The sequence below is a fragment of the Triticum aestivum genome, chromosome 1D (genome assembly GCF_018294505.1).
Source record: "Triticum aestivum cultivar Chinese Spring chromosome 1D, IWGSC CS RefSeq v2.1, whole genome shotgun sequence".
Lineage (NCBI taxonomy): Eukaryota > Viridiplantae > Streptophyta > Magnoliopsida > Poales > Poaceae > Triticum > Triticum aestivum.
The window spans coordinates 307912338-307925848 of NC_057796.1; the positions used below are offsets into that span (position 1 = coordinate 307912338).

At 44.9% G+C, this 13511-nt stretch overlaps 1 long non-coding RNA gene across 1 annotated transcript; it reads right to left on the bottom strand.

Moving 5' to 3' along the window:
* Positions 1–6658: 6658 nt before the first annotated feature.
* LOC123168982 (uncharacterized) lies at positions 6659–10225 on the bottom strand. The gene is made up of 2 exons (XR_006484592.1): positions 9796–10225; positions 6659–6925 (listed from the first exon to the last, which is right to left on the bottom strand). It is a non-coding gene; the product is annotated as an uncharacterized lncRNA (long non-coding RNA).
* Between the last annotated feature and the right edge of the window lie 3286 nt (positions 10226–13511).

A 13511-nucleotide genomic window follows, 5' to 3' on the forward strand; every position in this document is an offset into this window, starting at 1 on the left:
AAGATGGAGACATAGATATTTGTAAAGTACATACGGATTTGAATGTAGCAGATCCGTTGACTAAACCTCTTCCACGGGCAAAACATGATCAGCACTAGAGCTCTATGGGTGTTCGATTCATCACAATGTAACTAGATTATTGACTCTAGTACAAGTGGGAGACTGTTGGAAATATGCCCTAGAGGCAATAATAAAATGGTTATTATTATATTTCCTTGTTCATGATAATTTTCTATTGTTCATGCTATAACTATATTAACCGGAAACCGTAATACATGTGTGAATACATAGATCACAACATGTCCCTAGTGAGCCTCTAGTTGACTAGCTCGTTGATCAATAGATGGTTATGGTTTCCTGACCATGGACATTGGATGTCGTTGATAACGGGATCACATCATTAGGAGAATGATGTGATGGACAAGACCCAATCCTAAGCATAGCACAAGATTGTGTAGTTCGTTCGCTAGAGCTTTTCTAATGTCAAGTATCGTTTCCTTAGACCATGAGATTGTGCAACTCCCGGATACCGTAGGAATGCTTTGGGTGTATCAAACGTCACAATGTAACTGGGCGACTATAAAGGTGCACTACAGGTATCTCCGAAAGTGTCTGTTGGGTTCGCACGAATCGAGACTGGGATTTGTCACTCCGTGTGACAAAGAGGTATCTCTGGGCCCACTCAGTAACGCATCATCATAATGAGCTCGATGTGACTAAGGAGTTAGTCACGGGATCATGTATTACGGAACGAGTAGAGAGACTTGCCGGTAACGAGATTGAACAAGGTATAGGAATACCGACGATCGAATCTCGGGCAAGTAACATACTGATAGACAAAGGGAATTGTATACGGGATTGATTGAATCCCCGACATCATGGTTCATCCGATGAGATCATCGTGGAGCATGTGGGAGCCAATATGGGTATCCAGATCCCGCTATTGGTTATTGGCCGGAGAGGTGTCTCGGTCATGTCTGCATGGTTCCCGAACCCGTAGGGTCTACACACTTAAGGTTCTGTGATGCTAGAGTTGTAATGGGAAATTGTATGTGGTTACCGAAGGTAGTTCGGAGTCTCGAATGAGATCCTGGACATCACGAGGAGTTCCGGAATGGTCCGGAGGTGAAGATCGATATATTGGGTGAAGGGTATTGGAGTCCGGAAGTGTTCCGGGGGTACCAGGCTATGGCCAGCATGACCGAAAGGTGTTTCGGGGGGCCCCGGCAAGTGTTGCAGGGCCTCATGGGCCAAGGGGAGGGGGCAAACTAGCCCACTAAGGGGTTGTGCGCCCCCACACCCTTTCCCACGTTGCTTGGGGAGGTGGGGCGCCTCCACCTGACTTGGGAGGCAAGCCTCCACCTGGCTTGGCTTCGTGGGCAAGTCTCCCTAGGGTTTTTTTTACCAGTGAAAACAGCAGGAGAGCCTCCTACTGTTGTTTTTCCTTCTTTATTTATTTAAATGTTAACCAATGGTTAACATTTAGAGAAAAAGTATGTTTTACATGGCTTTAATAAGAACACAGCAGGCACTAAACTAGCCTATGTAAAACAAAGATTACAAATACAAAGAGTTGCTAAAGCCTTCAAGAAAGGTTAATTTTTGGGGGTTGATCCTGTAACCCAAGATAACAAAATCTTCCTTGAGTTTCCTCAGCCACTCAGCATGCGTGGCCGCCTCTCCATCAAATATCTCTTTGTTGCGTTGCTTCCGAATATTCCAGGAGGTCAATATGGTTATCTCTTTGAACAAAGGTCCCTGCCATCTTGCCTTAGCTCTTTCATACTTGTGTTGTATGTCCGGATGATTATCCCAATCGATGCCCACAACATCCCAACACTTTGCAGCAAAAGGACATTCATAAAATAGATGTGCATTTGTTTCTAGTACCTCCATGTTGCACATTGGGAAATTGTGATCTTCTCCAATATTAAAATGCCTTCTCAGCAGCAAATCCCTTGTGTTGACCCTATCATGCAACATCAACCACGCAAACACTTTACGTCTCATGATACATTTTGTTTTCTAGACCGAGGTGATGCATTATGGAGCCAATATATTCCTGAACATGAAGTTGTAAAACTTCTTCGGCTTAAAATCAGTATCACCCCAGCAAAGAATCCATTCATCAGTCCCCATAGCTTCCAAGTTGACTCTTTCCATGATCTCTTGTAAATCATCCAGCTCTGCTCTGGCTTCCATTGACAAAGGAAGCATGAAGTTGTCCTCGTGATCATTAAAGTTGTAGTATTGCGCCAATGAGATGTCTTCGTTGTTAGCAAACGAAAACAGATGTTCATGGGAGTCCATCAATGGTCTTTCGTTGATCCAAACATCTTTCCAAAGCAGGATCGTATCACCCGCAGCCGGTATACAGGAGGTAATGCCATAGTATATATCCATCAGAGAGAAAACATCACACCACCAAAAAGAACCACAAGGTGGTTTTGCATGGGGAGGTGTATCATCATAGTGGGCATTCCAAACTAGCATTACCCAAGGGACATCTTGTTTGTGGATAAATTTATGAAGGTACTTGAACAGTAGAGCATTGTTTTGGATTTGTAGGTTTAAGATCCCAAGACCCCCTTTTTTCTTTGGGCAACAAACCATATCCCAAGCAGCCAAGGAGTGTGCTTTAGCGTCTCTGTCCACTTCTTTTCTCCATAGACAGTGCCTTCTTGCTCTATCAAAGATCTCAATCAACTTGAGTGGAAGTTTTAGAACACACATAGCAAAAGATAGCAATGATGAGAGCGCAGAGTTAATCAGTTGTACTCGTTCTCCGTAAGATAACCAGATAGCGGTTCCTGTCAACCTTCTCTCAATTCTGTCGACCAGAGGCATTAACTCTCTAACAGTGGGTCTTGTTGTACCAAGCGGTAAACCTAGATAGGTGAATGGCATCTCCCCAACTTGACACCCAAGAGCATTAGCTAGATCCAAAGTTTTATGAGCATTCACATTAATTGGCATTAATTGAGACTTAGCGTAGTTAATTTTCAAACCAGTTGCCTGGGCATAGGAGTCAAGAATCTCTTTAATTGTCTGTAGTTCATGATGATTTGCTGGGAGTATGATTAATGTGTCGTCGGCATATTGCACCACTAGGTAGTCTTCTGAAGCAGGTTGATTAATTGGAAGTGAGATCAAACCATCCAGCCAGGCTTTATTAATTAAAGACTGCAATAAATCTGCTGCGAGCACAAATAACAAGGGGATATTGGGTCACCCTGTCTCACACCGCGCTTACACTTGAATTATGTGCCAGGTATACCGTTTAGTAGAATTGACGAAGATCCTGACTGCAGCAACATTTTAATCCACATACACCACCTGTCATCAAATCCCTTGCACTCAAGCATTCTCAAAATGAAAGAATGTTCCATCGTGTCGAAGGCCTTCTCGAAATCTAGTTTTAGGATTACAATTTCCTTGCCCGATTGCTTACATTGATGCAAATATTCGAAGGCCCAACCGAGACAGTCTTGAATTGTCCTAGTTTTAATGAATCCATACTGATTTCGATGCACCACCTTTAGAATCCAGCGTTGAAGCCTTTCAGAGAGAATCTTTGTTATAACTTTAAGCACACAATTTAACAAAGAGATTGGTCTATAATCATTGACCGATTCAGGTGCCAGCTTCTTTGGTGTTAGTGTGATTAAAGATGTGTTCAAACATTGCAAATTGATTGTCCCCTTCCAGAAGTCCTCACACAGAGCGTAAAAATCCTCTTTAATTATATCCCAACATACCTTAAGAAAAAGCCCATTGAAACCGTCAGGTCCTGGTGCACGGTCAACCGGAATGATTTTGATCACATTGTCAATTTCCTCTTTTGTAAATGGAATTGAAAGTTCTTCCAGACCTTGACATTTTTGAATTAAGTTGGCGAGCTCAAAATCATAGACAGACTGCGATGACACCCCCATTCTCTTCTTAAAGCAATCATAAAACGCTGCTGCCTTTTCATCATGATTTTCTACCAAGCGGCCATCAGATAACACTAGATTTGTGATGGCATTCCTCCACAATCTTTCAGTTGCACGTGCTTGAAAATATTTAGTATTTTCCTCACCTTGTACAGCCCACCGAAATGTGCAACGTTTTTTCCAATACTCACTTTGATATTTGAGCAAACGTAATAGATGTGCTTTTAAAATTTTCCTAAAATTTGCTTCAGGAATAGACAGCTGCCTCAAATCTTCAAGGTTTTCCAATTGGAGCAGGATTCTATTATAGTTTTCAATCAACAGTTTTAACTTAGAGATTGATTTGCTCCATTTTTTAAGGGCATACCTAAGCCTCTTTAATTTTGCAGAGATTCTTGTGGCACCGGAGGAAGCCTTAATGGGAGCATGCCAAGATGATTTCACAACCTCCAAAAATCCAGGGTGGGAGGGCCAAAAGTTTTCAAACCTGAAAAGCTTAGATCTTGGGATCAAAGTTTCCACAAAAAGAATACAAGGCACATGATCCGAGATTGGACGGGCAAGAGGTTTTGCAATTGTATTGGGGAATTTTTAAGATCCATTCTGGAGAAGAAAAAAACCAGTCTAATTGCTCAAGTAAAGGAGTTTCTTGCATGTTACTCCAAGTGTACCTCCTTCCTTTGATTGGAATTTCAAACAATCCAAGATGACTGATAATCTCATTAAATTTGATCACATCATCCACATTTCCACCTGGAAGGTTTCTGTTTTCCAAAGAGCGCATGAAGTTGAAGTCACCCATGAAAAGCCAAAGATCTTCAGTTTCTATGTTTAAACTATCCATCCAGTCAGTGAACATTGCCCTCTCAGGTCCATCACACGGCCCATAAATGTTAGAGCGGAACCAACTTTCATTTGTTTGAACCGAGGTCATTTTGATAGTTATTGCAAATGGAAATTGATGAATTATTTGGCCCACAAATTGGCTGCTACACCAAATAATAACTAAACCACCTGAAGCACCATCAGATGGAATAAACTCAAATTTATCAAATCTCCTCGGGCAGCATTTTCTAATAAAGGAATGATCAAACTCAAGCTTCTTAGTTTCCTGTAAGCATACGATCGAGCAGTTGGACTCATCAATCTTATTGCGAAGTGCATCACACTTAGAACTAGCATTTAAACCACGAATATTCCAGCACAAAATGTTCCACATAACAGTTGCCATTAAGTTTTGCAACAAGCTAGATAAAGCAAATAAATAAGTTCAGGAGACTTCTAATAAATTCCACAACTCAGCAGAAATAAACAGTGAAATAAAAGGCCTAGGCCTCGTCCTTCTCCTTTCCCTTGAGAGGCGCAAGAAGCTTCTCATTGTATAGCTCCTCCTATGGGATGGCACACTGAGTTCCCAAATATTGCAGAGTTTCAATTGTAGTTGGAGGAGGGACTTGAGTGGAGGCCGAAGTTTCCTCAGTGTTCTTGCCTTGCTGCAGCTCCAAGATGTCCGGAATCTTCCTTGGTTTGACATGTGAGGGTTTGCGTTTAGTGTTTGCCAGAGAAGGTGGCCTAAAGCCCTGGTACCTAGTTGCGCGCACACTGCGCCTGACTTCAGATACATCTAGCAGCGTAATCATTCTGTGCTTTCTCTTATTAGTAGCCGCCTCCATCTCCATCATCTCAGGCTGTGAGTCAAGAAGTGGAAAATTAATTTCCAAACTGTTATCCTCCATAACCATGCGGTCTGCACCCACCAGCTGACAAGCTCTATTCATTTGTGCAGCAACAAAGTCACAACAGATGGACCAAGCCTCTTGAGGAAAGCAAATGACATCGGCGCCCGGAGCAAAAGGTGAAAATGGGAAGTATGAGAAGCAGGCCCCGCCCACAAGATCCACTAGCGTACTCTGTAAACCTTCTGCAAACTTACCAAGCACTAGTCTCGTTTTCTTTGTCAGAAACCCGGCAGAGTCGAGGGGTGAATACAGTGCAATAAAAGCAGATCATGAAAGAAAGCCAATTCTCCTCTTCTTCGGGAACTTCCACAACCACCTCATGAGCATTCATCTGCTGAAAAGAAAGATCTCCTGTAGGGCTACCCTGAACAAATCTGTCTGCCATATCTTCAACCATTGCAACATGCTCATTCCAAACTCGCAGCCCATCATCAAAACCAGAATCAGCAGTTTGAATCCCATCCATCATAGAGGGACCATCATAACCAGTGTAATTCCTGTAACTAAATCCTTGATACATTGGAGGAACTGGAGGAAGCACCGGCCATTCGCCCCAGCCCTGCTGCGGTGGAGGGGGGGTGGAGCGGCCTCCCAGGCATTGGCAGTGTTCTGGAGCTGCCAAACTGGAGCATCATGCTGCTGTTGTTGCTGCATTGCATTTAGAAAAGGGAGATGCTCCGGATGTGGGGAGGCACCCAAAGGCGGCGGCGCCTCCTCATCACCCACAAGGCCCTGACTAGGATTTCTGCCGTTGAGCACATAAACTGGGACAGTCCAAGATGTGCCTAGCCCACTGATATCAGTAAATCTCTTGACCACCAAGCTAAAAGGCACCAGAGCAAGTTCATTAATCAGAACACGAACCAGCACACGAGACTTTCTGTGACGCCCTCGATTCAATCGTACACTAAGCATACACGCAAATGTGTACGATCAAGATCAAGGACTCACGGGAAGATATCACAACACAACTCTAGACACAAATTAAAATAATACAAGCTTTATATTATAAGCCAGGGGCCTCGAGTGCTCGAATACATAAGCTTGAATACACAAGTGTCAGTGGAAGCAACATTATCTGAGTACAGACATGAGTTAAACAAGTTTGCATTAAGAAGGCTAGCACAAAATCAACATCGATCGAAAAGGCAAGGCCTCCTGCCTGGGAGCCTCCTAACTACTCCTGGTCGCCGGTGGTCTCCACGTATTAGTATGCATCGGCGGTGGCATCTGGCTCCTGGGCTCCGACATCTGGTTGCATCAACCGGAAAGAAGAAGAAAGGGGCAAAGAGGGAGCAAAGCAACCGTGAGTACTCATCCAAAGTACTCGCAAACAAGGATCTACACTACATATGCAACATTATCAAAGGAAGGTTGTATATGTGCACTGGGCTGCAGAAATGTCAGAATAGAGAGAAGGCCTAGTCCTATCGAAGACTAGCATCTTCTGGAAAACCACCATCTTGCAGCAACAGGAGGGGGTAGAGTAGCATAAAGTAAAGTAGTAGTAGTGTTATCAACCTCGGCCAGAGATCCTTTCTCGACTCCCTGCGAGAAAGCAATCCCAGAGCCATACTATCCAGTTATCATCAAAATCCATTACTCAGCACAAGTATCCAGTTCTAGTTGTATCGATCGGGATACAACTCCAAGTGTCCGTTACCGTAGGACAGGCTATCGATAGATGTTTTCTTCCCTGCAGGGGTGCACCAACTTACCCACCACGCTTGACTAACTCTGGCCGGACACACTTTCCTGGGTCATGCTCGGCCTCGGCCAAACAATACGCCGCAACCCGACCTAGGCTTAATAGAGAGGCCAGCACGCCGGACTAAACCTATGCCCCCAGGGATCATGGGCCATCTCCCCGGGAACTCCTGCACGTTGCATACGCGGCCGGTGAGCAGACCTAGCTACCTCCTTCAACAAGGCAGGTGCTTACGCAGTCCAACCCGGCACGCGCCGCTCAGTCGCTGACGTCTATTAAGTTTCGGCTGATGTATACGACGCAGAACGCCCACACTATGCCCACGTGATGGTTAGTGCTATCAGGCCAGAGGCCCTCGGATCAAATATCCAAATCGTAGTGGATTAGGAACGCGCGGTAACAAGCAGAGACTCACGAAAGATGTGACCCCGTTGCCCCGTCTCGAGGACTTGCGGCAAGGGCTAGGAATGCCCGGCCACGCCTCGTAATTATCTCGCGGGCACCCTCCAGGTCAACCCGACTCCACATCACTCGCAATTAAGCTCGCGCGGGTACCCCTCAGGGCCGACCCGTCTTTCCAAGTAACAGTGGTAAAGTCCAAGTATCCGTGTGTCCAAACATCAAGGGGAAAACCCGAGGAATCACCCCCGGTGAATTCCACTCGATGTAATCATCAAGGTGAATGTAAGAGGAAACCACCCTCGAGGTTCACACTTGAGGGGTTGCACGACAGAGCCGTATCGGAAGTGGTTAAGGAGGAAATCACCCTTGATGACCACGACCGAATAGCTACACTACAGGTTAACATCAGAAGTGATGATGAGGCCTCACCCTCGGCACTCGATAGTAACCCAGTAGTGTCGAGCAACTAAGGGGAACGTCATGTGCGGTGCCGGGGCCTGGTCTTCGATCCCGTTGATCGGGTCTTCAATGATGAAGCAGGGGCAATCAAGGACAAGGTGGGGGTCATTGATGGATCACTAACCAACCTATACTAAGCAGTTTAGGATAAGCAGGTAGGTAACAATAAGCAGGTTACAAAAGCAGGCTATGCATCAGAATAGGAGCAAATAATAACAGTAGCAAAATCTAATGCAAGTATGAGATAATGGAATGGGCGATATCGGGATGATCAAAGGGGGGCTTGCCTGGTTGCTCTGGCAAGAAAGAGGGGCGGCGTCGATGTAGTCGATCACGGGGGTATCGGCAGCGGTCTCGGGGTCTACCGGAAAGAAGTAACAGATGGGGAACACAATAAATAATAGAGCAATCAAAGCATCACAAAGCAGAACATGGCAATACGCCGTGCTAGGGGTGACCTAACGCAATAGGAGGTGATACCGACAAATCAGGGAAACATCCGAGAAAGTATTCCCGGTGTTTCACGTTTTCAGACAAATGAAACGGAGGTGGAATGTTGCATGTTCTCTATGCTAGGGACGTGTGGCAGAAGAACGGGCTGCGTATTCGGATTCGCCTCGCCGTTCTGAGCAACTTTCATATATAAAACTTTTTCATCCGAGATACGGTTTATTATCTATGATTTTCTAAAGTTTTAACCATTTTCTGGAATCTATTTGATTCGAGAATAAGTATCTAAATACTTTTGTCACATGGGGGCTGTGTAGCAAGGGGGTATGACAGTGGGGGCTGTGTAGCAAGGGGGTATGACAGTGGGGCCAGTGGGTCCAGTCAGCAGTAGTTGACCAGTCAAAGTTGACTGGTCAACTGGGTCAATGGACCCACATGTAAGTGTAACATGTGTTAAAATTATTTAGTTAAACTATTTACCTAGTGGGGACCACATGTAATAGACGTGGGGTGGCTAGTACTCCCTCCGTTCCAAAATAGATGACTCAACTTTATACTAACATTATACTAAAGTTGGGTCATCTATTTTAAAACAGAGGGAGTACTAAAGAGGGATTAGTCCCTAATTGATTTTTGGGCGGGCTTGGTTGCAAAGTGAGGTTGTGCACCACACGCACATAGCATGCCCTCAGCCATGGCCAGTTTTTAGCGGCTAGAGCAGCAGCTAAGTAGCGGCAGCATGAGGTAGTAGCAGCGGGAAGCAAGCAATACCAGCAGCAGCGCACGACAGGCAACAGCAAAGCAGCGGAGCGACAGAAACAATCAGCGACGGTCGGGCAGCAGCGCAGCAGCAAGCAGCACCGGCATGAGCAGCAGCAGCCACATCAGGGCAGCACAGCAGCAGGCACGTGGGGAGGGCGTGGGCACACGCAAGGACCAAGGGTGCGGCATGGGCGCGTGTGGCCGGCGGGTGCGCGGCCAGGAGCTAGAGAGCTCGGACGCGGACGCAAAGCTACGGCCATGGCGACTACAACGAGCACAAGGCGAAGGCTACGACTACGGATCGAAGGGGAAAACGAGGGGAATCGGTCGAGGAGCTCACCCCGGGGCTTGTGGACACCTCGGTTGCCGCAGGGACGGATCGGAGCAGCGGCAACCGTCGACGAGATGTGGCGGCCGTGGGCGAAGACGATGGCGATGGCGAGCGTACGGAGCGTCTCGGCTCGGGTTCCTCGGTGGAGAGGAAGGAGACGACCGCGAGGAGGCTTCTAGATGTCTCCTTAGGTGCCGGGGAGGTCGGTGGCCACCGGATCGATGAGGTGGCGGCGATGGTGGCGGCGGGCGGCTTCTGTAACGGGAGAGGGAGAGCGGGGAAAGGGGAGAAGAAGCTAGGGTTCGAGGAGGGGCACGGGGCGACGCCTTATCATCCCAGGAAGCCGTGGGATCGTCGGCACATCGCCCAGGGGGCGTGGCCATGGCGTGGATGCCCGCCACGACCCCCCTGCCTCCCTGTAGCAGGAGGTTGGGGATGAGTGCGGGGGGTTGTGTGGGCTGGGCTCCACTTTGCAGTAAGGTCTGGCTGCACTGTGGCCTTTTTCTTTTAAACTTTCTAACTTCTGTTTTACTTTTTCATCAATTTTTACATTTAATTTTCATACCAAATAAATTTAGTTGACTATGGAACTTGTCACATAAATATTCGTTATTATTTTGGAGAGGCACACAAAAAGTCAATTGGAACTACATAAACATTTGTTTATTTTGAAACGGTTAATTTTGTTGCTGTCAGACCGCTTTATATTTTATTAGGGATTAATTAGTGAGTCAAATGATGTTTGTTTCAACATGACAAATGATCAGGGGAATTTTTAGAATAATGCGAACATTTTATTTTGCATATTTGAGAAGTTTGAAATTTGACTTTAATTTGAATTTAAAATTTGGACTGGATTTGAATCAAAGTGATATTAGCAACAGTAACAATGATGACAAGGCATCATTAGAAGGGGATTAATGTAGCTGAACTATCGGGGTGTTACAAATCTCCTCCACTACAAGAAATCTCGTCCCGAGATTTAAGTGGGGAAGTAAAGAGTAACTTCGGGTGAACTGACCCTTATAGGGTTAATTGTTTGGTGAACAATGCATGGAATGTGACAGAAGTATCTCTCGAGTTGAAATTAAGAAAACGTCAAGAGCAAAATATGAAGGTACCATGAGAAGTTTTAACGGGCAGGCAATCGCTCGTTGCCTGAAACAGAGTGTGAAAGGGGTTTCAGAGCGACGGGAATAAGTATTTTGTCTGATACCAGAATTGGTGATCTCTCGGAAGGTGGCTCGTGAATTACATAACAAACCAAGTGTGAGGAAAAACTTTTAGAAACAAGGGTATACATGAGAGTCAGGTTTCAATCCTGTGGAACTCTGGGTTATGGGCCCACTATGTGGGTTAAAAGTAGAAAGGGGGCCGATAGCAAGGCATGCCAGATGATAGACTGTCAGTTATGTTGCCAACAACGTTGGTACCAAGGGCGAGGGACGAAGAGAACCATATTCCTGCTCGTTGAACAAGGCGGACCAATCGGCAAGGTTCGCGTCCATCGGTGCTTACCGGAATGTCATCAACAATAGTAACAGGGTCTCACTGACAAGGTTGTACATCGGGGTGTTTTATAAGCAGGGAATTATCTCTACTTATATCATATAGATCACAAGAAGGTTAAACAAACCAATGGAAAGGAAAATGAAATTATCGGATTAATCAGACCAATGGAAAGGAAAATGTATTTACACACCAGAATTGGGAGTATATCCTTCCCAAGGGGAAGTGGAGCAGGATATACATGATATGACAACAAGTTCAAAAGCATTTAGATAAAGGGGGCGAGGGAAGAATCATGGTATTACCTAGGGTATGGATAATCGATCAAGAAACATTTAGCATTGCGCTTTCAGTGTTCTTGTTGATGATCGGAGTACCACAGACATGCTTCGGGATATCATTGACATGGTCATCAGGTAAAAGTCAGACTTTTGAATTCACAAAGGATCCTGTGGGAACTGCTAGAATAGTTCGTACAATTTCATCATTGAAAGATGAGGATGTGGCCGATGGGTTCAGCAGCAATCCATCGACATGTCAAAAGGATGTAATGCCAAAATGATATGAACAAAATTGTGTTAGGGGGAAGGCAAGAATGTTGTTGAGGATAACCCAAATCATCGAGGGGCACGGATGGTATTTCTCATCATGAATTCGATTGATATCCTGGAGGAGCATCAGAATGTTGATGATGATCACGACACATTTGTCGAGAGGTTTCATGAAGATGTAATCGACCAGTGATGGCATCAAGTCAAAGGAATGATGAAGCGAAAGGTTATTGGAACCATGGGTACGACACAAACTTGAAATCAAGCTTGTTGTTCAAGGTGAAATGATATGACGAGGAAGATCGACGTAAGCTTAGCTCATTGTCGAAAATTGTGCTCCGGGAAGAAGGACCAGGTAGCACAGTTAAAATTTAGCACGATAATGATATAGCCGATCGGGCTAGGAATAACTTGAAGGATTATTAAACTCATAAGCAACGAAAATTACTTAGAGTTGTTGAATCGGAATGTCGAATCGATTCACTTATCGGCATTCTCGAGTGACTAACAACTCAAAACCCCGGGAAATCTGAAATCGATGAGAAGCAATACCAGATGAAGACTCGTAGGAAGCAACACGGTTCTTTGTTATTCTCGAGATACCGGAGGGTAATACTCGATGGAAGATCAAAATAGAGGTTTCAAAGATGCATTTATCTACAGAAGACAAGTGCTTTAACTTGTCCGAGAAATGGAATCAAAGGGGAACAATCATGGTCAGAACCACGGTTGCAAAGGATCAAATCCTAGATATAAGATGATCTTATACCAAGGGGATAATTAATTTTAAGAGAAGCTTCCATGATAAGATCTACATCGTGTCCATGGGCATGAACACAAAGTTCAAGGTCGACTCCCACTTTTTTCAATGCATATCATTCCATTTACTTCTCGCTTTTGATGAAGTTGTAGTGTTGAAATGTTATCTGGCAAAACACCAGAAGGGTAAGACTCGTTAAAAACTCTCGAGTTCAAACGGATTAGGGGAGGCATAGGTTCAACCCATAGGGGCATCTTAGGAACCTATTCCACAAACTTCAGAAGTAAACAACACAAGCTTGAAAGCAGAGCATGGTTGGAAAAAGGAGAGGATACAATTTACCAAAGGCTTTATGTATCCGAGGAAAGGCTCACAAGGTTATTGCATATGAAGGATGTTGTCAGATAAAATCCAGCAAGGGGTCTAGCGGTCCACAACGGAGCTGATGTGAGTATCAGTACTCAACCAGATGAAGAAGAATGCAAAGGCATCGGATTATAGAAACATCTGAATAATTTGATGCTTAAAATGCAAAGAAATTATGATTTCCAGATCGGTGTATCAGGATCAGATGCTTTGATTAAAAGATGAGTAAGTTGAATAGACTTAGAGGTGCACCCGATCAAATCTGGATTGGGCAAGACCCAGCTTATCTCTGGAAGGATGTCTGAGCCAAAAAGAAAATTTCCAAGGATTAATTAATGATTGCGAGTATTCGCACACACGCTGATTCCATAGGAACAGAATGACAGTCACAAAGAATTTTAAAGAATATTGCTAGACATATGGAATTAATCTTAATGCAAGCAGGCATGGAGAATCAAGAGCAACAGGCTGCAGAGGATTTTGAAAGATCAGATAGCATTTTCAGGTATTTTTGAAAGCATATGAACAACTGGGGATGA